The 23,114-nt window shown below is 44.7% G+C and overlaps 1 protein-coding gene and 1 long non-coding RNA gene across 3 annotated transcripts in view; both read right to left on the bottom strand.

The window, feature by feature from the left end:
* Window positions 1-23,114, bottom strand: part of MAML3 (mastermind like transcriptional coactivator 3) — a 267,881-nt gene that overhangs the window by 161,664 nt on the left and 83,103 nt on the right. The window lies entirely within an intron of this gene.
* Window positions 6,339-21,807, bottom strand: LOC125326103. The gene is made up of 3 exons (XR_007203682.1): window positions 21,666-21,807; window positions 9,679-9,683; window positions 6,339-6,349 (listed from the first exon to the last, which is right to left on the bottom strand). It is a non-coding gene; the product is annotated as an uncharacterized LOC125326103 (long non-coding RNA).

The raw sequence follows: 23,114 nt of genomic DNA, 5'->3' as shown, positions 1-23,114 counted from the left end.
GCAGCTTTAGGTGATAGTAGCCTCCTTTGTAGCTCTGGACTCAGAGTTGGTTTTTTTGTTTACCATCAAGAAGGGACTAAGAGAGGGAATCCAAAATGAAGCCCATACCTAAGAGTAACTGCAGTGTTATTTATTTTGGAATGTTTTACTAGATTTACTCCTTCAAACATGAGGGATCTATCCTTTACCTAAATGAAGATGAAATTTGCTCCAACACAAATTTGCACTATCAGACGTCCCTGTCCAAGACCAGTGCCTTCAGATGATGCAGTGTTTCATTTAGGGAGACTCTTAGGAATCTCTTTGCCTATGTACATAGAAAGCCTGACAAAATGTCTTACTGACCTGAAAAAAAGAGTATCCAGAAAAAATTTTTTCTTCTTCCCCAAAACCAAATTAAGAACGGTTCACTTTGTCCTGTTTTCAGTAGTTGAAGAGTCACTTCCTTGCTGAATTTTGCCTTTCTTGTGAGAGTTTTGTTCTTTATGATTGCGAGACTCACATTTGTGAGAGAGGACAGACAGCAAAAGCTCAAAACCAGATGGAGGAACTTGCAGTCACACCAAGGAGCAACCTTGTTTAGATTTTTAATAATGCCAACATATTAAGCAGAACTGTGACAAGAAGAACAGACTTGAAGCAGCCAAGGAGGTAGCTAGAGTTTTAATAAATCCTTTGCCTATCTGGGAAGTGGGAGTGTGAGAGACCGCTGATTCCATCATGTAAAACTGAGGCAGGGGCTTTACGTTACTGGACTACTGCTGGGAAACCACATGGAAAGACATAGCTTCATATTTTAAAATTCAACTAGTCAACTCTTGGTTTCTAAGGTTTTTTCCTGGAAAGCATTTAAAAAATTACAGTAAATAAAAAAATTACAATCTCAGGTAATTGTAGGGAGCAACCCCAAGCTCTGCATTTAGAGTTATGGGATCTAAGGCTTCAGAATACTTTTGCCACACACAGTTGTTTCAAATGGAAGGTTATACACCAGAAGCTCACTTTCAGCCTTTTAGCCTCAGACACGCTGGGCTTAAACCACAGCACTGCTGGCAGGTTTGCGTTCACAAAGCACCTTGGCAGGTTCTGTGCCCAAGTGCCTGGCTCAGCTGGGTGTCTGAGGGAAGGGACTGCCCTGTTCCTGCTGCAGTAGCACTCCGGATGCTCTCCCTATCACCTGTCTCTGACCCCATCTCTTCCCCATGGGAACTCCCTGGCACTTGGCTGTACCATCAAATAATATCTCGCCTTGGCCTCTGACAATGCTTTCATCTGGATCTGGGAAATGGCACAATTTCTGATTTCTCCACTTCTTGATCTTGACCCATACTGACTGCTTTCTGTTCTGGGCTCAAATGGAACTATGGGAAGCAAACTTATTTGTGATTGACTAATGCTGCCCTATGCCTAACAGCTACAAAGCAAGTCTCCTTGCAAAAGAAATACTGCAGGATCAGAAAGCTCTGCCAGTAAAGCAAAATATTTTGTTTAGTCCTTAGTAATGAGGAAGAACAAAGAAAAGGAAAGAAAAATTGTCCAAAAGTATAAAGCCATTAAAAGCAACTAATACGTACAATTTTATCAATGCCCACTTTCAGGTCACAAGAAAAATACTATTTTATTTCATCAGTAGCTTAAAATAAAGGAGACACTGTTTCCAATGAAGATTTTTACCACTACCTTCAACAGGAAAGAAATAAAAAGAAAAGAAGAAAGGAAAACAAAAAAGCCTTTAAAGACAAATTTTGCCCTTTGACATGCATACCTGTTACTGCACTGATGGAATTTTTATCACAGAATCATGGAATATGCTGAGTTGGAAGGGATCCATCAGGGTCATTGAGTACAAGTCCTGGCCCTGCACAGGACACCCCAAGAATCCCACCCTGTGCCTGAGAGCACTGTACAAACACTTCTTGAACTCTGTCAGGCTTGGTGCTGTGACACCTCCCTGGGGAGCCTGTTCAACCTGCTCAACTGCTTTGGGTGAAGAACCTTGGCCCGATACCTAAACCTCCCCTGACAGAATTTCATGCAATTCCTTTGGGTCCTGTCACTGGTCAGGAGAGTGAAGAGATCAGTGCCTGCCCCTCCACTTTCCCTCCTGATGAAGTTATAACTGCAATGAGGTCTCCCCTCCGTCTTCTCCAGGCTGAACAGACCAAGTGACCTCAGCCACTCCTCACAGACCTTTCCCTCAAGGCCCTTCACCATCCTCGTGGCCCTCCTTTGGACCCTCTCCAATGGCTTAATGTCTTTTTTATATTGTGGCACCCAAAACTGCTCCCAGCACTGGAGGTGAGGCCGCCCCAGTGCAGAGCAGAGCGGGACAATCCCCTCTCTTGCCCAGCTGTCGATGCTGTGCCTGATGCCCCCAGGACACAGCTGGCCCTCTTGGCTGCCAGGGCACCGCTGACTCACATTCAACTTTCCATCAGCCAGGACCCCCAGGAAATCAAACCTGTTATGTTACTGGACTACTGCTGGGAAACCACAAGGAAACACATAGCTTCATATTGCACAGCGCTGCTCTCCAGCCTCTCATTCCCCAGTCTGTTCATACATCCAGGGCAGAGTAATTACAATCCAGTTACTGCCCCAGGACAGACCTGCTCCTTTGCAAGAATACACCTGTAAGTTTGCATATATTCAGACTGAAGATAGCAGAAATCATCTTGTCCAGATACAGAACAATCCTGCTTCTAACCTAACTGGTTTGTCAATGAACATAAGCAGTGACATCATCCCAAGATATCCAAGGGTACATGTAGATACTGCTTGGAGGTGCAGGACAGGGAAAATACAGTGACAGCACAGGGGCTACATGTACCCAGCCTTCCACTCAAGGCCAAGGAAGAACACTTAAGCATTGTCTGGGTGTGCACTAAGTTGAATATTAATGTGCAAAATAGTCACTGGAACCTTTACTATTTAAATTACTTGTTTCTATGTTATAGTGAAGGCCAACCGACAGAAATAAAACATTATTTCTCTTGGTACTCTCTACTTAAATAGCAGCAATAAATATTTTTAAGAGTAGTGTTGTCAAATCTCAAGTACAGGTTCATCCCTCCAGATTGTACATCATGCTAACTTGTTATCTTCCATTTCATTATGAGCTTTCCTAAATAAACTGGGAGCTACCTCTCTCCTGGGCTGGCTCTTTCCAGAATTTGTTTCCCTAAGAATTCCTGCTCCTCTAGTCTTCCTACACAAGAAACTGCCTTATTTCTGCTGAAAGCAAACTAGCTCCATGTACCTGCCCTAGGATCTGTTACATAGCTATAAGGATTCAACTTCCTTGCATTTCACAACTTTAAACAAAATGTAAAGAATGTTTCTCACATACTCAGAGAACATGAATCTCTTGCAACCCACCTTTCAAATAAACTCCCTTCCTTTTTCTGTGTTCCAGTTTGGCCAAATTTAGAAATATATCCTCTGAGAGAAGGCACAACCACTCCTTCCCCCCCCCCTCCCCCCCCAGGTTCAGGAAAAAATAAATTTTCCTCGAAGGAAAGTGAAGGAGATAAAACTATTTATTTACCAAACACACGGAAAAAGGAAAATAATGCTAAATAATAAAATTTTTTGCTGTGGAGGAAAAACCTGGGGAAGTGTTAGAGTCCTCCCTTTGGTCTCCTCAGACTGGGGCTTGGGCCAGGGCCAGGCCCTCTGTGCCCAATGGAAAGTCATCCCGATGTGCTCTGAGGTTGAAAGCAGCCCAGTAGAAAAGAGAGAAAATCCAGAATTCCAGGGAAGGAAAAACAAAATCCAACTCTAAGTCTCTCTCCAGAGAACAAGAAACTGAAACAACTGGCCAAAAGCTGACTGGAAAGCAGCATGCTGGGTGCTTCCTCGCTCCCCTGCTGCAGCTGGGGAAAAAAACCCCTGCTATCTCTGTGTGACCTTGAACAAGATGCAAACTGCTTTGAAAAAGTTTTGCTCAGTTTTTTCCTTCCCCCCCTCAGGCTCAGTTTAGAGGCATAGAAAAGCACAAAAATTAATTTCTGGGCATAGGCAGCGATATTGGATACACATCATAAGGTCACTCCAAGACATTCCACCCCTTATCCCATATTGTTGGCTCAATGCCCAAACTAAGATATTCTAATTCTACACACACATTAATACATATATATATATATATATATATATATATACACAGCTATATATGAACAGTGACAGTGACAATCAGCAAGCAAGGGTATACAAGCATTTCACACTACAGGTGGTTCTCATACAACAATCAGATCTCCCTGCGATACACAACGCGCTGTTCCATCTTTCTGCATTACCGACCATGTGCAACCAGGTCCCTGAGCAAAGACAACCCCACGGATGGGTTTGTCTGTACTCGAGGCAGAATTTATCCACACAGTCTTTCCTAACAGACCTCTGACATGCACTACTGGGACCTTATCTCCATCTGTTGTATGCAGGGATTCAGATTCTGTTGGTGGAACCTCGGGTGTTAACTAACCAGGTGGCCTTTGCTAGATGCTGTTCCCAATTTTCGAAAGTTCCCCCACCCAGTGCCTTCAAAGTGGTTTTCAACAATCCATTACACCATTCCACTTTGCCTGCAGCTGGTGCATGGTAAGGGATATGGTACACCCACTCAATGCCATGTTCTCTAGCCCAGGTATTAATAAGGCTATTCTTAAAATGAGTCCCATTGTCAGACTCGATTCTCTCAGGGGTATCATGCCTCCAAAGGACTTGCTTTTCAAGGCCCAGGATGGTGTTCCGGGCAGTAGTGTGAGGCACAGGGTAGGTCTCCAGCCATCCTGTGGTGGCTTCTACCATTGTGAGCACATAGCGCTTGCCTTGGCGGGTTTGAGGCAGTGTGATGTAATCAATCTGCCAGGCCTCCCCATACTTGTATTTGGACCACCGCCCACCGTACCACAGGGGCTTCACCCGCTTGGCCTGCTTGATCGCAGCTCATGTCTCACAATCATGGATCACCTGGGAGATACTGTCCATGGTTAGATCCACCCCTCGATCTCGTGCCCACTTATAGGCGCCATCTCTGCCTTGATGACTTGAGGCATCATGGGCCCATTGAGCTAGGAACAACTCTCCTTTGTGTTTCCAGTCCAAGTCTACCTGTGACACTTCTATCTTTGCAGCCTGATCTACCTGCTTGTTGTTTTGGTGTTCTTCATTAGCCCTACTCTTGGGGACATGGGCATCTACATGGCGGACTTTCACAACCAGCTTTCTTACTCGGGCAGCGATGTTTTCCACTCATCAGCAGCCCAGATTGGTTTTCCCCTATGCTGCCAATTAATTTTTCCCACTTTTCTAGCCATCCCCAACAGAGCATTGGCTACCATCCATGAATCAGTGTAGAGGTAGAGCTTTGGCCACTTCTCTCTTTCAGCTATATCCAGAGCTAGTTGAACAGCTTTGAGTTCAGCGAGTTGGCTTGATCCACCTTCTCCTTCAGTAGCTTCTGCAACCCGTCGTGTGGGACTCCATATGGCTGCTTTCCACTTTTGTTTCATACCTACGATGCGACAAGAACCATCGGTGAAAAGAGCGTAGCGTGTGTCTTCTGATGGCAGTTGGTTGTACGGTGGAGCTTCTTCAGCGCGTGTCACTTGTTCTTCTTCATCAGCGAGACCAAAGTTTTCACCTTCAGGCCAGTTTGTGATTATTTCCAAAATCCCAGGGCGATTCAGTTTTCCGATACAGGCGCGCTGTGTGATGAGAGCAATCCATTTGCTCCATGTGGCATTGGTGGCGTTGTGGGTACAGGGAACCTCTGCTTTGAACATCCACCCCAGCACCGTTAGTCCGGGTGCCAGGAGGAGTTGTGCTTCTGTGCCAATTACCTCTGAGGCGGCTTGGATTCCTTCATAAACTGCTAAGATTTCCTTCTCTGTTGGGGTGTAGTTGGCTTCAGACCCTCTGTAGCTTTGGCTCCAGAATCCCAGTGGTCGACCTCAAGTCTCACCAGACACCTTCTTCCTCCAGGACAGACCATGGCTCCCAGCTGCAGAGTAGAGCATGTTCTTCACCTCTGGTCCTTTCCTGACTGGGCCAAGGGCTACGGCGTGAGCAATTTCCTGCTTGATTTGGGCAAAAGCTTGTTGCTGTTCAGGGCCCCAGTGGAAATTGTTCTTCCTGCGGGTAACCAGGTAAAGAGGACTCACAATCTGGCTGTACTCGGGAATCTGCATCCTCCAAAAGCCTATGGCACCTAGGAAAGCTTGTGTTTCCTTCTTGTTGGTTGGTGGAGACATTGCTGTGATCTTATTGATGACCTCAGTGGGAATCTGATGCCGTCCATCTTGCCATTTCACTCCCAGGAACTGGATCTCTTGAGCAGGTCCCTTGACTTTGCTCTTCTTGACGGCAAAACCAGCTTCTAGGAGAATCCAGATAACTTTCTCTCCTCTCTCAAAACACTTCTGTTGCAGTGTTCCCCCACACAATGATGTCATCAATGTACTGCAGATGTTCTGGAGGCTCACCCTTTTCCAATGCAGTTTGGATCAGCCCATGGCAGATGGTGGGACTGTGCTTCCACCCCTGGGGCAGTCGGTTCCAGGTGTACTGCGCGCCCCTCCAGGTGAAGGCAAACTGAGGCCTGCACTCTGCTGCCAAAGGAATGGAGAAAAATGCATTGGCAATGTCAATAGTGATGTACCACTTCGCTGCTTTGGACTCCAGCTCATACTGGAGCTCCAACATGTCCGGCGCAGCAGCACTCAATGGTGGAGTCACTTCATTCAAGCCACAATAGTCCACAGTCAATCTCCATTCTCCTTCAGATTTGCGCACAGGCCAAATGGGTCTTGCTGACCACCCCTTGGCTCTCCAGCTCACGGATCATCTTGTGGATGGGAATCACAGCATCTCGAGTTGTTCGGTACTGTCGGCGATGCACTGTTGAGGTAGCAATTGGTACTCTTTGCTCTTCCACCTTCAGAAGGCCTACTGCAGACGGGTTCTCTTATAGTCCAGGCAGGGTGTTCAATTGCTTAATGCCCTCTGTCTCCACAGCAGCTATTCCAAAAGCCCTCCTGAGTCCCTTTGGGTCTCTGAAATACCCGTTCTGGAGGAAATCGATGCCCAAAATGCACGGGGCCTCTGGGCCAGTCACAATGAGATGTTTCTTCCACTTATTTCCAGTCAGGCTCACCTCAGCTTCCACCAAAGTCAAATTTTGTGATCCACCTGTTACACCAGAAATAGAAACAGATTCTACCCCCACATGCTGCGATGGAATTATTGTGCACTGCGCACCAGTGTCAACCAAGGCATCATATTTTTGTGGTTCTGATGTACCAGGCCAACGAACCCACACAGTCCAAAAAACACGGTTTTCCCTGACCTCCACCTGGCTAGAGGCAGGGCCCCTCTATGCCTGGTTATTCTTCTTTCCCTGGTCCTGCATCTTAGAGGTTCCTTCATGGGAATCGGACACGCCATCATCTTTTCCATCATTTCCGGCAGTTTGGCTACAGGCAACTGGAGCTACTTCCTTTTTGGTAGAGCTTCCTTTCTGAAACTTGCGCTCCTTCAATTCACGCACTCGTGCTGCCAGAGCAGAAGTGGGTTGTCCACCCCACCTCTTCATGTCTTCCCCACTGTCACACAGAAATTTCCACAGCTCACTTCGTGGGATGTTCCTTCTCTCTGGGGAACGTCCGCGGAGGAGGCACTCTTTAATCTCCTGGTGATTCTTCTCCATCTTATCTTCCATTTTCTGCATACGTGTTTCCACAGCTGTGATTCTTGCATGTGTTGGGCCATGCACAGAGTCTGCATATGCTCGGAGCTTCACTGCCATATCCCGCATGGTCTCATTCGCACCGTAGTCCGGTTTCATTATTGCTAAAGCAGAAGCGTATTCTTGTGGCCCAAGTTGTATAAGTTTTCACCACATATATGGAATAACTCTGGCCCGGTCTGGACTCCTCAATCCTGGGTCATTTGTGAAGACAACTTCTACCACCCCTAGTTCTCTCAGGCGTTGGATCCCTTGTTCTATGGTCTTCCACGGGGTTTGCTGCATGTAGAGATCATCTCCGCACATATATCCTTCAATTACGCCTATCAAGACCCGTCTCCAGAGACTGGCAGAGTCAGCCCCCCTTATCATCGCTTGGTCGATAACTGGATCACATGACAGGGATCCCAAATGCCTCGCTTCAGCACCGTCCAGCATCACATCATCACCTGCTGCATCCTAAATACGGACCATCCTACCATCCTATCATGGATTCATCAGACCGTCGGGTGTAATCCTTTCTTAGGCTGTGAAGGTCCTTTATGGACATGGACTCAGTAATGGTTTCTGTGCCTGAGTCAGTTGGTGGTTTCGAGGTTCCTTCCCCTGCATCTTTTGAGGTTCCTTCCCCTGCATTATCCTCATCTTTCACTGGGCAATCAGTTTTGGTTGTGTGTTTTTTCCTCGTGACAGGAGCCACTGTCAGTGGCTTAGACTCTCCATCTGGTTTGGGCTTGCTGTCTGGATTATCTGCAGCCTGAGTGACTGGGGTGTCTGCAAGCTTTGCTGATTTATCTTCCTGCCTTTCTACCTTTACCTGCTGCAGTGTGCGATAGGCATATGCCAAAGCCCAACATATTGCAAGGAGCTTGTTCTCATTGGAATTGTCATTGTATTTCTCTTTCAGATATTTTGCCACCTCAGCTGGTTTCTGAACTTGTTCAGGGGGAACATTCCAAACCATTGGGTCAGAGAATTTCTTCAAGATTTGGCCCATATCCTCCCATTCCCCACACTACTCAGGATGTTCCACCTCTGGGTCAGGTGTCTCGGCAGTTGCCTGGGAAATCTGAGCTCTCATTCTAGACAAGCTGCGAACCACATAGAGGAAGCTTACCAGATAAAATACCAGAAATACCAGGAAGGTGGTCTCTTTAACATCCAGGGCAAACTGAACACTCTCAAAAGATAACCTACCAAATTTAAAGAGAAGGGAAACCCCGTCTCCTCCTCCTCTAACAATCTGGGTGCAATTACTAATAAATTCCCAAAACAGACTACCGAAGCTAGGACTGGGGTTAGGACGGAGAAACCACTTATCATACATACCTCGAACAGCTGCCTGTACCTCTGCCAAGTTCTTATAAATCATTATTACCGAGCACAGCAAAATAGAAATCCGAATTCATCTCCCTGCTCTGTAAAATTTACATATCAGGGACAAGATTGGAGCAAGTTGTGGATAGGCAAACAACCCCAGGGACCAAAAAAACACTAGTACCTCAATGAAGCCTAAGGACCAGAAAGACATGAGTACATCGAGCCAGAGAGACATTATGAACTCAACCAGCATGGTGACTACTTTACCCCAACACAGAATAAGTAAATTCAAACCAAAATGTAATTAGCACAGGTTTTTTTCAATTTCCTTCGAGCCATGCAGTTGGGCGCCACTAAATTTGTTCTGGTTTGGCCAAATTTAGAAATATATCCTCTGAGAGAAGGCACAACCACCCCTTCCCCCCCCCCCCCCTCCCCTCCCCCCCCCCCAGGTTCGGGAAAAAATAAATTTTCCTCGAAAGAAAGTGGAGATAAAACTATTTATATACCAAACACACGGAAAAAGGAAAATAATGCTAAATAATAAAATTTTTTGCTGTGGAGGAAAAACCTGGGGAAGTGTTAGAGTCCTCCCTTTGGTCTCCTCAGACTGGGGCTTGGGCCAGGGCCAGGCCCTCTGTGCCCAATGGAAAGTCATCCCGATGTGCTCTGAGGTTGAAAGCAGCCCAGTAGAAAAGAGAGAAAATCCAGAATTCCAGAGAAGGAAAAACAAAATCCAACTCTAAGTCTCTCTCCAGAGAACAAGAAACTGAAACAACTGGCCAAAAGCTGACTGGAAAGCAGCATGCTGGGTGCTTCCTCGCTCCCCTGCTGCAGCTGGGGAAAAAAACCCCTGCTATCTCTGTGTGACCTTGAACAAGATGCAAACTGCTTTGAAAAAGTTTTGCTCAGTTTTTTCCTTCCCCCCTCAGGCTCAGTTTAGAGGCATAGAAAAGCACAAAAATTAATTTCTGGGCATAGGCAGTAATATGGGATACACATCATAAGATCACCCCAAGACATTCTGAAAGCAAAGTAATGATAGATTGAAAATACAAATTACTAATTTCCTAATCAAAAGAGAATGAAACCAAACTGATTTTCAACCAAGTCTGAGAAAGGACTCAAGCAATAACTGAAAAACATGCTTTCACTGATGTGCAAAGGCTGTGATTACCTAACATGATTTCCCTTTCAAAACTCTCCATTGCTGTGAGTAAAAAATGTCTTTGATAGTAGTTTGCTGACAATCTCCCATATGCTGGTTGTCTCAAAAACATACACAGCTTGTCCAGCAAAGCGTTAAACCTCAGCATTTTGCAATCCCACAGTTTATCTAGCAATTATACTTGCTAAAAAAAAAAAAAAAAAGCTGCTGTTTGCTCAAAAATATTTATAATCATTTCAGCTGTTTCTGAGAGTGAATACAAGAACAGAATGCCCTGGCAGAGACAGTAGCTAAAAGTGAGGGGCAGCTCTGTTTCACGGTTGTTACGTGTACTGCTGACAAACGAGATGCCGTTTGGTAACTAAATATATAAAAGATTGATATGGGCCTTTATTTCTGTTTCCTGATTTAACTTTTCTTTCAGAACATCACTGCTTTGGCTTGCACACTTTGTCTTCCAGTAAATCACAGCACACACTTGCAAACACAGAGGGAGTCACCAGCTTTTCCCAGGCACTCAAATGGTGATTAGAAAATCATCCTGTATCATAAACTGCAGGTCTGAACCTGAGGAGGCTGGAGAAAGAAGGCAGTTAAGGGTGAGAAAGGGAACTGTTTCATGTAGCACAGAGAGATTTATTGTCTATTTAATTACTTTTTTGTGGTTTGTGCTGGCAGAAGAAACTTTAACTGAAACTATTACAGGTTTGGAGCATGCAGGAGTCCATAAACATGCACTTGTCCAGGCAGTGACACAAACTCAAATCACATCTCAGGGACCAACTGCTTTGTGAAGTTTTCCATGAGATGCTGCCTGCTCATGGCGCAAGGGTACAAAGCAGCACAGATGTGAAGCTGGCAGCGCTGCAGAACAGCTCAGCTCTGGATACTCCTGCTTCAGCAACAGAAGACAAAAATAGATGCAAGTTTTACAACTTACAAACCCAGCTCCTCATTCTTTTCCTCCAAACCTCTTCCTACACCTTTAGATCTTTCTAAGATGTTTACTCATCTCCCCCACCCCCAAGACCTTGCCTGCAGCATAGCAGTATATGAATTTGCCTGGCAACCTGACATAAATATCCAACCAACCAGCAAACAAAGCCTGGCATGCTCTTAGCTGCAATGTTTCTGTGCGCAGCCTTACAACAAATCAGAGCTGGCCACCAGGCAAGGAATCAACTAATTTTCTTTAGCTCAGTTTATAATCTAAAGTTTGTGAGGAGAGGTGAGCATTTACCTTCCTTTATTTTACTTCTATGCAATGTTCAGAACTCAGCTCTAGACATCTCTCTCCATCTTTTCCCAGAAAATACAAAGCACTGTATCTTCCCTACCCCTAAACTGGTTAGATAAGTAACTCTACTGGGTGAGGTGAAATAAAGCACAAGGAAAGGAGAGGTTGAGTGAGGGGAGATGCACTGGAAAACACACAGAAATGGCTATTTGACTTAGCCTGGGATCCTGTGGGTGACGAGCACCCAGCTCTCTTCACTGAAACCCACTGCAAGACCTGAGCTGTGCCTGACGCTGAGGGCATCCCCCGAAGGAATAGCACTGGATGGGATCATTTCAGAATCAGCACATCACAAAAGGGATTGGGTGGGGGGCGGGAATCTGTGCAAAACATCACAGGCAACCTTCCTAAAGATTTTGGCTAATGACAGTCTTCATGGAGCGGTGAGTTGGCCCGGGGGGAAAGAGAGGACTACCTGCCCTGAGTGGCTCTGTGTGTCCCAGCTAGGAGCTGGTGGCTTTTCACAGCATTTCCAGCAGATAATGGGAGCTACACCCTGTGCAGAGAGCAGTGCTGCACCCAAGCACTGCATCTTTGCCCTCCCTTCTCTGGGGACATGCAATACACAATGAGTGTTTCAGAGATCAGTGGGTCCTCTGGACCTCAAACCAGCAAATTTCAATGTAAGTACATAACAAGAAATCCCCATCTCATTTCTTTAAACAATGTGGAACAAATAAATGAGACCCATACCCTCTATCACCTACAGCAGAGTTGACAAGAAGTTAAGATGGTGTGGTATTAATAGTTCCATCATAGCCGAACTGTTACATTCCATCCTGCCCCACAAAACAGATAACTTGAGACTGGAACACAAAACACAGCACCAAGTCAAGTAAGAAACAAAGTTTCACTCCAACCATATTTGCCCCGCAAATGCACCAGCCTGCACAAAGGTTTGAGTCACTGCTAAGCACATGGAAGTCCTTCCCACTGCTTCTGTCCTTTATATGTATTATAAAGAGCCCAAATAAGAGATCCCCTGTAAAAGAAGCAGATGAGGAAGATGACATCTGTGTCATGCTTTGACACATCATTAATGTATTTTTTACCCTTTGTTTAAGAGAAAGTGTTGCAGTGCAGAAATACCAGAACTCGGTTCGTGGGATGGAGGTAAACTTAAATGGCAACAGGCCTTGTAAAAAAGGCCAGTAGGCTGTTCCACATGTACTGTTCTACAGAGTAGCATGGCTGGACTGAGGATGAATGGAAAGCCTTAACCTCCACTGTGCTGTTGTTTCCCCAGTCCCCTTGCTAACTAAATGGTTAGCAAGAGTGCACATCAAGAGAGGAAGGTCAAGAGAGAGCCAGACAAGTTAAAGGTAAAAATATTACTTGCAACTGCTACTGCAGACTTGGAAATTCAGAGCGCAAAGACAGCTTTGCCCTTCCTGCACTACTCAGCTCTGACTGGCAGGGTCGGGTCCTTCCCTTTGTGGCTGGTACCACCTAACACTGGTCTGGCTGGCTGCTCCTGATCATTGCTACAGCACATACTGCAGGAGCTTTAACACACACAAACCTGATTACTTCTTAAACTACCTGACAATGCACCTCTTGGGCAAGGCTCTCAGATAGTTAGCTTTGTTTACCTGAAAAAAGGAGAGTAAGCTTGTTGGCTACATCAAATGCCTTCATGTTTTGTCTTCCCCACAGGAAACAGTGGGAGCAGTGTCAGGCTTCAAAAGAGTTGGCAAAGCTTCAGCAAAGCCGAGGTAGGCAAAAGCAGAGGCTCATCCAGCACCACCATTTCTAGAGACAGATGAATGCAAACGGACAACAACTTTCGCAGTAAATCATCTTCCTCTGCCCTCAAGAGCTTCATTTTACACAGGATGGTGTTTTATACAATAAGACTTCTGCTACTTGGGAAGGCTCACACTGAATATTTGGAAGAATCAGCCAGTGTACCAACTGATAGTTGGATTCTTATTTTCATAACCCAAGGAATATAAACATCCTTTCCTGTTTTTATTTTACTTTCTGAAACAAAAGCTTGCATTGAGAGAGATCCTGGAACACTTGGGAAAGAGGCTGGTAACACAGAATCGCCCTGAGGTACAAAAAGGGAGTAGATTTATTTATTCTTTTAAGAAAAAGAGAGGAAAAGCTAATCCAAACAAACCATATGCATTCTGTCTTGTTGGTCAGGTATGGAGAAATCACATCAAACACCCGAATTATACACCATGTCTTTGGAAACATGAAACACAAGCTAGTCTGTCTGATTATGCTCATTTTACAGCTTCACTGCATAAGCTAAAGAAATTAATGCTTCAGGCAGTTACCCAACAATAATTATTGGCAAGACCCCCATCATTAAAATCATGTTGTGAAACTGGATAAAAGTAAGGCCTGTTTTGATCAGACCCCACATCAATGTACTGTGCACATTCAGCCTGTACAGTCATGCACTATGCCCAAAATCAGGCTTTCTTTTATCACTGCCCTGAACTGACGTGTTTGCACTGTCCTGAGCATGGGCACTGTGATGTAAACAAGACATAACATCTCATCTGAGAGTCTAAATGGCAACACACAACAGACAAAAAATGACTGAAACCAACAAGTTTGACCTCTATACAGCTATTTAAAAATGTGCTTTAAAATATTCAAGTAAAACTAAAATTCATTAACACAATGCCAAAGAGAAGCACATGTATTTCATTCTGCTAATTGCAGTAACCCTCTCACTACAGTCAAAGTTTCTTACTCCAGATACGTCAGAAACAGATTGCTGTTCAAGCTATTGAACAAGTTCATATTATGGCAGGTACTACTTAGTACTATCTCAGTTACTACTGCAAAGATATATATCTATATTTTTAGTGCATATGCTTGATCTTTTCCCCCAGAGAAAAACAGAAGCGGCACATTTAAAGCAGATGCATGAAACATAACATTTTTGAAGTGGCATCAGTGACAGTAGCAGTAAGTGCTGGCAGCATGTTAGCATTTGGCTAATTGAGCCATTCAGGTTAATGAGCTTCACAGTCATGAGGATCAACTGGAAAAAAATAATTTCTTTAAGACCATAAGCATTGAGAGCTTGCTCATCCAAGTTTCCAGAAGAATCCTATTCGTATCAAGGAGGAATGAAGACACAAATCAGTGGGTGAAAAGAGCCCCTTCCACAGCCCCACATACCCCCCAAGAGAACAGGACTCTCCCAGACACGCCCTATTTGAGATGCCAAACTGAAATGCCAAAACAAGCCCCTTAGTGACAGCAAATTGTGCAGACTCTCCAACTCCTTCCTTCCAGCAGAATAATTAACAATGCTGGCAAGTACATTATCATAGACTTTAGCGTTAACACCCCCACTGCAAAGAACAAAGGCGGTTCACATCCCTCCCAAGCTCCTGCTGCAGACTGGGTGCTGATTCTGACAAGTTGCTCTGTGCCAATTTAGATTCCTTTCACATTTGGAAGATTATGTGCATAGCCACAAGCTAGAGAACACTTTTTCAGTTATGCTGGAAAGCATGGAAAACAGCGTTCTGAAAACCTGCAAGCCAGCCTGGATCACCTCCTGGTCTCTCTGTTGATTTAGCTGCCTTTGTGCAGAACTCAAACAAATCGTTTGTAACAATCACATATAGTATCCTTTATCTCAAAGGTCCTAAAGTTCTGCTAGACTGAGACTGGATCTTGCATGCTTATTACCAGTCACCCTTTCCCCTGGATAGGCCTAAAGGTTGGAAGAAGCCAGATATCTGTAAAAGTAGGTGCTAAACACTTCCAGCAAGAGGCTTTTTCCCACTTCAGATACACAGTAAGCAGCTGACAACAGGCAGCAACATTTCAGCAATGGGCAAAACTTCAGCCCTGGCCAATGTACAGGTGCTCATAGCCACTCTGCACTGGAGGGAGGCCACTGGGAGAACGATGTGGTGACACCTGTGTTAGCTGCCCAGGTGGAGCCTGCTTATCTGGTTATCATCACTTGTTAATAAAGTCCACAACTCGAAAATCTAGTAAGGTGCCAAGTTGTTTTGGAGGCTTATTTTGATACAAAGGCAACAAGAGTGGTTTGCTACTTATGTCTGGTGGCTGCACAGACGTCATTTGGATACAACTTCATGGATACAATCCACCCCCAGGGCATTTTGAGATTAATACAATACACTCAGCAAAATGTTTCCTGCGCTACTGCAGGTGCTGTGAGGTGTTACAGCTCAAAAAGGATATGCAAGTAGATTCTCTGGTATTTCTGATCCATGGTGCCAAGAGCAGACCTCAGGTTACTGCATTTTGGTTTTAGTTATCAACCCCAACTGGTCTGAGTGCCACCCTAACCCAAGCATTGTCCTTCTGCATACATCAAACTTTTATTCCATGAAGATGGAGGTTTACAACAGAGGAATAATTTCTATAAAACAGCCTTGGGGATGGGACTCTGTTAAACATTTTTCTCTTTCTTGTCTGCCCCATAGCCAGGACAATGCCTCTACTTGTGACACTGGCATGCGGTTTCTTTTAGAGGTTTCTTTTAGAGTTAGGCGAGGAAGGGGGAACAGCTACTTTGTATTTTTAACAGATTCTACAGGGCAAGACTGGATTTCTAACAGAAAACCAGCAGCACTAGAGAGGTATGTCTTTCAATGTGCTCAAACAAGTAATTAAAAAAACCCTCAATCCCAGGTGCTTCACTACGGATACTTAATGTGGCTGTGAATTTATTCAGCAAAATTCTTTTTGAAACAGCTGTCACAAGCTCTCCAAGTGTGACAACAAAAGCTGACATTTCTAGGAGGCAAGTGATGGCAAAGTGCAGCAACCTTATCCATGAGGTAACAAAACAAAGATTATCATGCACTGGGAAAATGAATGACCCATAAAGAAACAACAGCACTCTAACAATAAACCAAACAATATTCCAGTCAAACCAAGCCAGGCCATCCCTTACCTCTTCTGCCCCTTCCAAATACCTCCGGTTGCTAGCATCCGGGATGCACTGTGGCACAGGGGGTTCCCACTTTGTCCAATATTTATATACAGCCTCTCTGCAGCGTAACCCTCAAGAGCTGGGAAACATAGTTTCTGCACCTTTTACAGAAAAAAAAGTCCCTCTCACAGAGAGCAAACCTGTTTTTCACCTGACCTTCGTCAGCTGAGGATGCTGCACTACCTTTGGATGTAAGTAGTAACAATGGATATGAGCTGCCTTGTTTACTCAATGTTAAGTATTAATAAGGCCTGTGCTATCTCAGCCATGGCCACGCCACACTAGGCAAGATTTCCCAGCATAAGCAGCTTTATACAAACACCAGCCCAACCTCTGTGAAGGACAGTGCATCCCAGGAATAAAAGGAGTTAAAGGTATTTCCACGTCGCTCAGAAGAACCATGTGGTAAAATAAAGGGTGGGGAAAACTATAAATCCACATTTGCAGAAAACTCAGCTGTTTATCAGTCACAGAATGCTTATTTTCATCTTCAAGAAATACAGATTTCACCTTTGGAGATGACTTCTGGGTTTCCTCACAAATAAATAACTACTGCTCAGCAGACAAAGAAACAATTGTCCCCAGTCTGGGGGGATTCATCTTTTCAGTTTCTAGACACAGTGGAAATTTTGTTATCTGCTGCCATGGAGAGGGAAAGCTAGCAAAAGTTTTATTGCAGCACATTCTCAGGATTCTAAACATACCATACCACATACACACTGTAATGAGTTTTATTTTAACTGCTTTTGGAGATTGCTTTAGTAGACACTGAAATTAAATAACCAGCTCTGCTCACTGAATGAAAGGAAAACTGTAACAGGATACATAAAAGGTCTCTCATTATTCTACAGAGGGCCTTGCACATAACCCAGACAGGAGGGATGTGGTAGCCATCCCATAGAAGTATTCTTCTTCTTGTGTGTTTAAAAACAACAAAAAAAGGCAAAAAATTCCAAAAAACCCTAAATCCCACATTATCATGGACCCATCATTTGCAGGTATCCATCCTTCATCAGGGTGACACACAGGTGTCATGGCTACAAGCTGGCTAGTCACGCACCAGCACTAAGGGAGCTTCCCACCCTGCAACATTACCATGTCCTTATGGGCAGGCATCTGCCTCTCAAGCTTACATTTTCAGTTTCCTCCTATTTTAAATGCTCTATTCTACCCTCCTTTCCCACCTATAGCCTCTCTTTGACAACTTCAGTCTGGGGAATTGATGCATAGGGAAAACTATTCAGCTTGCTCTGAAGCGAGGAGAAGGGGATGTTCTTCACATCTTGAGGAAACAAAGTCCTACTTTCCACATTTACTGTACTAAGATAAGTGCAGCCGTACTTGGATCTCAAATGCTGACCTGTGTCCCAACTTTATTTGTTCTACCCCACATAAATGAGCTATCTACCCATTAAAAAAACAACCTCTCTTCCCCAACCTCCTTTTTGCCCCTGCCTTCTAAAGGCAATTCGGCTTCAATCAAACTTTCAATGGAAATTTTCATTTCCATTTTCTTCTGTGAGAGCAAAAAGAGGTTGTACCAGATGCCCGATCCTGGTGTGTCCACACACAGAGTTACTAAGCAATAAGCCTGTAGGTGAAAACCAATCCAACAAAAGGCATCACAGAAAACAACTCGAATCCTATTGACTCTAAGTTTTTCTCTGCAATTTTGCAATTAAGAAGAAAATATATTTTAGAACAACTTTTTTCATATATCATAGGATCTACTACACATGAAACACTGCTTTTACTGACTACCCTGAGCCTGCCTCATTCTCTGTGTTGGGTCATGTTCAATATTTCACTAAGAGACCTCTAAACTAATGCTTGATTTTGGCTCCGAGAGGTTACTAGTTTTGCAGTTCAAAGCAAAGAATTTAAGACACTGCCAATATTTGGAAACATTCCCCACCAATGACAAGGAAGAGCAAAAATCACACTGACAAATGATTTCAACATCAAAAAATGGAAATGCATTGGTGTTATGCTGCATGTACTTTGTCCCTACTTCTGAAGATAATCTTTCGTCCTCCTTGCAGACATAATGCAGGAAGCCATTGCCACACGAAGATTGCACCTCAAACCACTTCACTACAAACAAAGACAAATGTTCCTTTCCAGCCATTATGAGCTTGTTCAGCTTCATTCTGTACTTCAGTTTAATGTTTGGATGCTGTTTACATTTGTTCAGATAAAATAAAAAGCACATAACAACAATTCACACCTACCCTGCCTATGCACAAGAACACAAATGAAAGATGCAAGTGGCGAGAAGATTTTGTAAGATAAAAGACCACTAAGTGGCAACACTCCATCAGAATTCACTGAGAGCAAAGAAACTTGTTTTTGGGCAGAAGTCCCCAGAATTTTTTTAAGAACATTTTGCAGTATCAGTACTAGAGGTTATGGATACCTGGCTAGTAGTCATTGCCTCATAGATGTTAGAAGAGCTTCCTTGGTAGATCATAAAGCATGTGAAAAGAGACACCAGTTACCCTTAAACCCTAGGAAAACACTAAAAAAATCTTCAGATATTAGAGGTCCAGACAGTCCTTTACGTAATGCTGGGGACAGCCCCCAAAGCAGTCTTTTCTAGCAGTTCCCCAACCTGTATCATGCCTTCTTCCTTCAGCTGGTCTCGCATTCCTTCAGTATTCATTTATCCTTACTTTACAAGTGCAAAGAACTTGGAGTTTCCTAAAATTTGGGGAGAGCTGAGTGGCAGAATTTGCACATGGGAAGTCATCTGTCTGAAGAGGATCTTTTGCCTGGGAGTACCCATATGTACTGTACCCATATGTACTGCACCCATAGTTTCTCATTCCTCGCTCATCCTCCTTCCCTGGACTTCATTAGCACTTAAAGAGTACACGACGTGATTACCCCTTTATTTCTCATCTCTTGTGCCATTTATCACCACTGTCTTCTATCTCTCACTATTGAGATTTGCTACACTAATTTTCCTAATCCATGACACACTGCATTGCCTCTCCCAGCCCTTTCTCTCTCTCTCCCCAGTCTTCATTCCCTCCTGCTGGTTCACTACCAGTGAGGAGCCCCTCAACCAGCTGCATTTCCACCCACCCGCCTTCCCCAGCCTGTTACAACTCAGTGTTGTTTGTGTACACCTGCCCAGGACTCACAGCAACAGGGACAGGGACAGGGACAGGGACAGGGACAGGGACAGGGACAGGGCTCCCAGGGCACGAGACCATAAAAGTGTGTCAAAGCACGCCCCTGTGAATGCTCTTGGTCAGCAGCAGGGAAGGGAAATGAGCCATTAAAAAAAAAAAGTTTCAGAAGCAAAAACATGTAGGAAAGGAAAAAAACTAGAGAGAATGAGAGAACTGCTCATTATTACATTAGGAAACCTAAACTATTTATAAGCACTACATCTATCACTTCAATTACACATTTCTAAATGAGGCTGAAGCAAGATATCCATAATTATTACTGAAATGCCATTTTTACATTAGCCTGACAGTTGTGCACGTTCCTCACAAAATGCAATAAGCAAACTGCCAATTTATTTTTTTCTGTAAATTATAGATAAATTAATCTAAGTATCTCTTTTGCAATAGACTTGATTTTTAACCCAGAATTTCTATTTCCTTTGAACAGCATAAAGTTGCACAAAGCATCCTTTTCCCCTCTATCTCCTCTTTTAGGGAGCTTTTTCCTGCCCTATTCTGTTTAGTCTATGGATGCTCAGAGGAGGAAGTGACATTAAAAAGGCTTGTTTAGCTTGCTTGATAAGATTGTGTTATTCCTTACTCCTCTTCCCCGCTTCTCTTCCATTTGTCCTTTTGTGAAACTCTTTCTTACAGCTTCTAACGCTATCTGCTACACTCTCCTCTTTTCTGTCACTTTGCCTCTTGCTTCCTTAGCTGTGAGGAACACTGGAGGTGATGTCTGCAGCCCAGGGATAGGTGTCCTTCATTTGGGGAGAGCAGGAGCAGCCCAGCCCCTGCCCTCACAGCCCCAAAGCTGGTCATGCTGAACATTTGGGGGGCTCACCCCAAGTGACCATATGGTCTGGAGACCACTATACTGTACTCTTTTACCCCTTCATTCTCCCATCTGTGCATCCCTTGTGCTCAGGGATTTGTTATCCTGGTCATTCTTTCTCTCCCTTGCTAGTACAATCAGCTTTATTTCCAGTCTTCCTTTTCTCGCTCATCACTGCTGGAAACACTACTCCACTCCTATAAAAGGAGGGAGCTTTACAGACCACAAACTTTGTCTTTAGACAAAGGAAATGGAGGCATAAGGTTGGTGAAGGAAAGGCTGTGGATGTTGCTTACACGGACTTCAGTAAAGCCTTTGACACTGTTTCCCACAGCATTCTCCTGGAGAAATGGGCTGCTCATGGCTAGGACAGTGTACTCTTTGCTGGGTTAAAAACAGCTGGGTGCCAAACCCAAAGAGTGGTGGTGAATGGAGCTAAATCCAGCTGGAGGCCAGTTACTACTGGGGGTTCCCCAGGGCTCAGTATTTGGGTTAAATAAAGATATTTGAATATCTTTATAAATGATCTAGACAAAGGGATCAAGTCCACCCTTAGTCATTTTGCAGACAACACCAACCTAGGTGAGAACGTTGATCTGATGAAGGGTAGGAGGACACTGCAGAGGGACCTGGACAGGCTGGATCAATGGGCCAAGGCCAATCATGTGAGGTTCAACAAGGCCAAGTCCCAGGTCCTGCTCTTGGGCTGCAACAACTGCAGGCAGCAACACAGGCTGGGGCAGAGTGGCTGGAAAACTGCCCAGTGGAAAAGGACCAGGGGGTGCTGGTCAACAGCAGCTGAGCATGAGCCAGCTGTGCCCAGGTGGCCAAGAAGGCCGATGGCATCCTGACCTGGATCAGCTGGACCAGCCAGCAGGACCAGGGCCATGATTGTCCCCCTGTACTCAGCACCAGTGAAGCTGCACCCCAAATCCTGTGTTCGGTTCCGCCCCCTCCATTCAGGAAGGACAGTGAGGTGCTAGAGCTTGTCCAGATAAGGACAATGGAGCTGGGGAAGAGTCTGGAGCACAAGTCTAGTGAGGAGCGGCTGAGGATGTTTAGTCCGGAGAAAAGGAGGATCAGGGGAGACCTTATCACTCTCTACAGCTCCCTTAAAGGAGGTTGCGGCCACGTGGGGGTTGGTCTCTTCTCCCAATTAGAAAGCAAACAGGACAAGAGGAAACAGCCTCAAGTCATGCCAGGGGAGGTTTACACTGGATATTAGGGAACATCTCTTACTGAAAAGGGGGTCAGGCACTGGAATGGGCTGCTCAGGGAACTGGTGGAGTCATCATTCCTGGATGTATGTAAAAGATGTGTAGATGCGGCACTTGGAACATGGTTTAGTGGTGGGCTTGGCAGTGGCTGGGTTAATGTTGGACTCAATGACCTTAGAGGTCTTTTCCTACCTTAACAATTCTGTGATTCTTGAAGAGGTGAGATACATTTTCCAAGATCAAGCAGCCCTTACTGAGCAGTCCTGAGCAGAGATCCTTTAGAGGTGCTGATTTACTACTGTATATTTTAGTTTGCAAGAGAGGTAATGGTAGTCTAAATATTCGCTCTCACCATATATAACTTCCTTGCCTGTGCAGAGAAAGATTTAAGCCACATGCAAAGTAAAATCTTTTCTAGGACAGACTTTTACTTTTTTTCAAATTAAATTGTTACAGCAACAGGAGTTGTTTGGAGTGGTTGGGCAGAAGCCCCAGTAGATACTCCCTACTGTCACTTATTTTTTATCACTCTCCATACAGGGAACAGTAATAAATCCTTTCATCAGATGACTGATGACTTTTTACCAAAAAAAGTGTATTAAAACTAATTATAAAACTTGACGGTTGCAGCATAAGCCCTGTCTTCCTTTCTGCCTTCATCCCTTGGCATTCTACTTTGAAGATCTACCTGTGCTTTTTGTCCTATTGCCAAGATCATGCTCAAATCTTGACTCTGACCTGGCTTTCAGGACCTTGTCTGGTTTCTAAAGTTTGATCCACTGTAACCACAAACACTTTTAATATCCCCTTTGTATCCACTTTGAGCTGTAAATGCTGCTTTGACTCTGTTGAGCTACCAGGCTGTATTGTTAGAGGAGTGCTTGTCTTACAACTCTGTCCTCATTTTCTATTTACCTACTGCCATTTCTGCCTGGTCAGTTGTTGGAGGTTAGGATTTTTTTTTTTTTTTTCTTTTCTCTCAGGGAATTTTCTCCCATTTGTTGCCTAAGAGATGATAATGACAATAATTAAGAGACAAAAGGTGTGGCTGGGAGGAGGAGGAGGGGGAAGGGTGCAGTTTACTACCATCTCTTAGCTGGGGCACTTTCTCTTGGGAAGTGTAGAGATACCTCGAGATTTTGGCTGGGGCTGAGAGGCTGGGCTCGGCCCTCGATCCCTCTCTCGCTCTCGTGACCGGAGGGGGGACAGTCGTGGTCTTGGTGCTGGGCTGCTACTGCAGGGAGAATTCGCTGCCACGGCAGAGTTCTGTCCTTCACTGCTTCTCCTACCTTGGGTGAGCCTTTGCTTGTAAGAGCGGCCATTGTACTGGGACCTTTTCAACACCTGACCTCACTGGGAAGGACCCTCACCATCTGCTTGGCCTCAGGGGAAAATCCGGGACCCCG

This window comes from Corvus hawaiiensis, chromosome 5 (genome assembly GCF_020740725.1).
Source record: "Corvus hawaiiensis isolate bCorHaw1 chromosome 5, bCorHaw1.pri.cur, whole genome shotgun sequence".
Taxonomy (NCBI): Eukaryota; Metazoa; Chordata; class Aves; order Passeriformes; family Corvidae; genus Corvus; species Corvus hawaiiensis.
The sequence above is the reverse complement of the archived record's forward strand: the minus strand, read 5'-3'. Positions and strand labels throughout refer to the sequence as shown.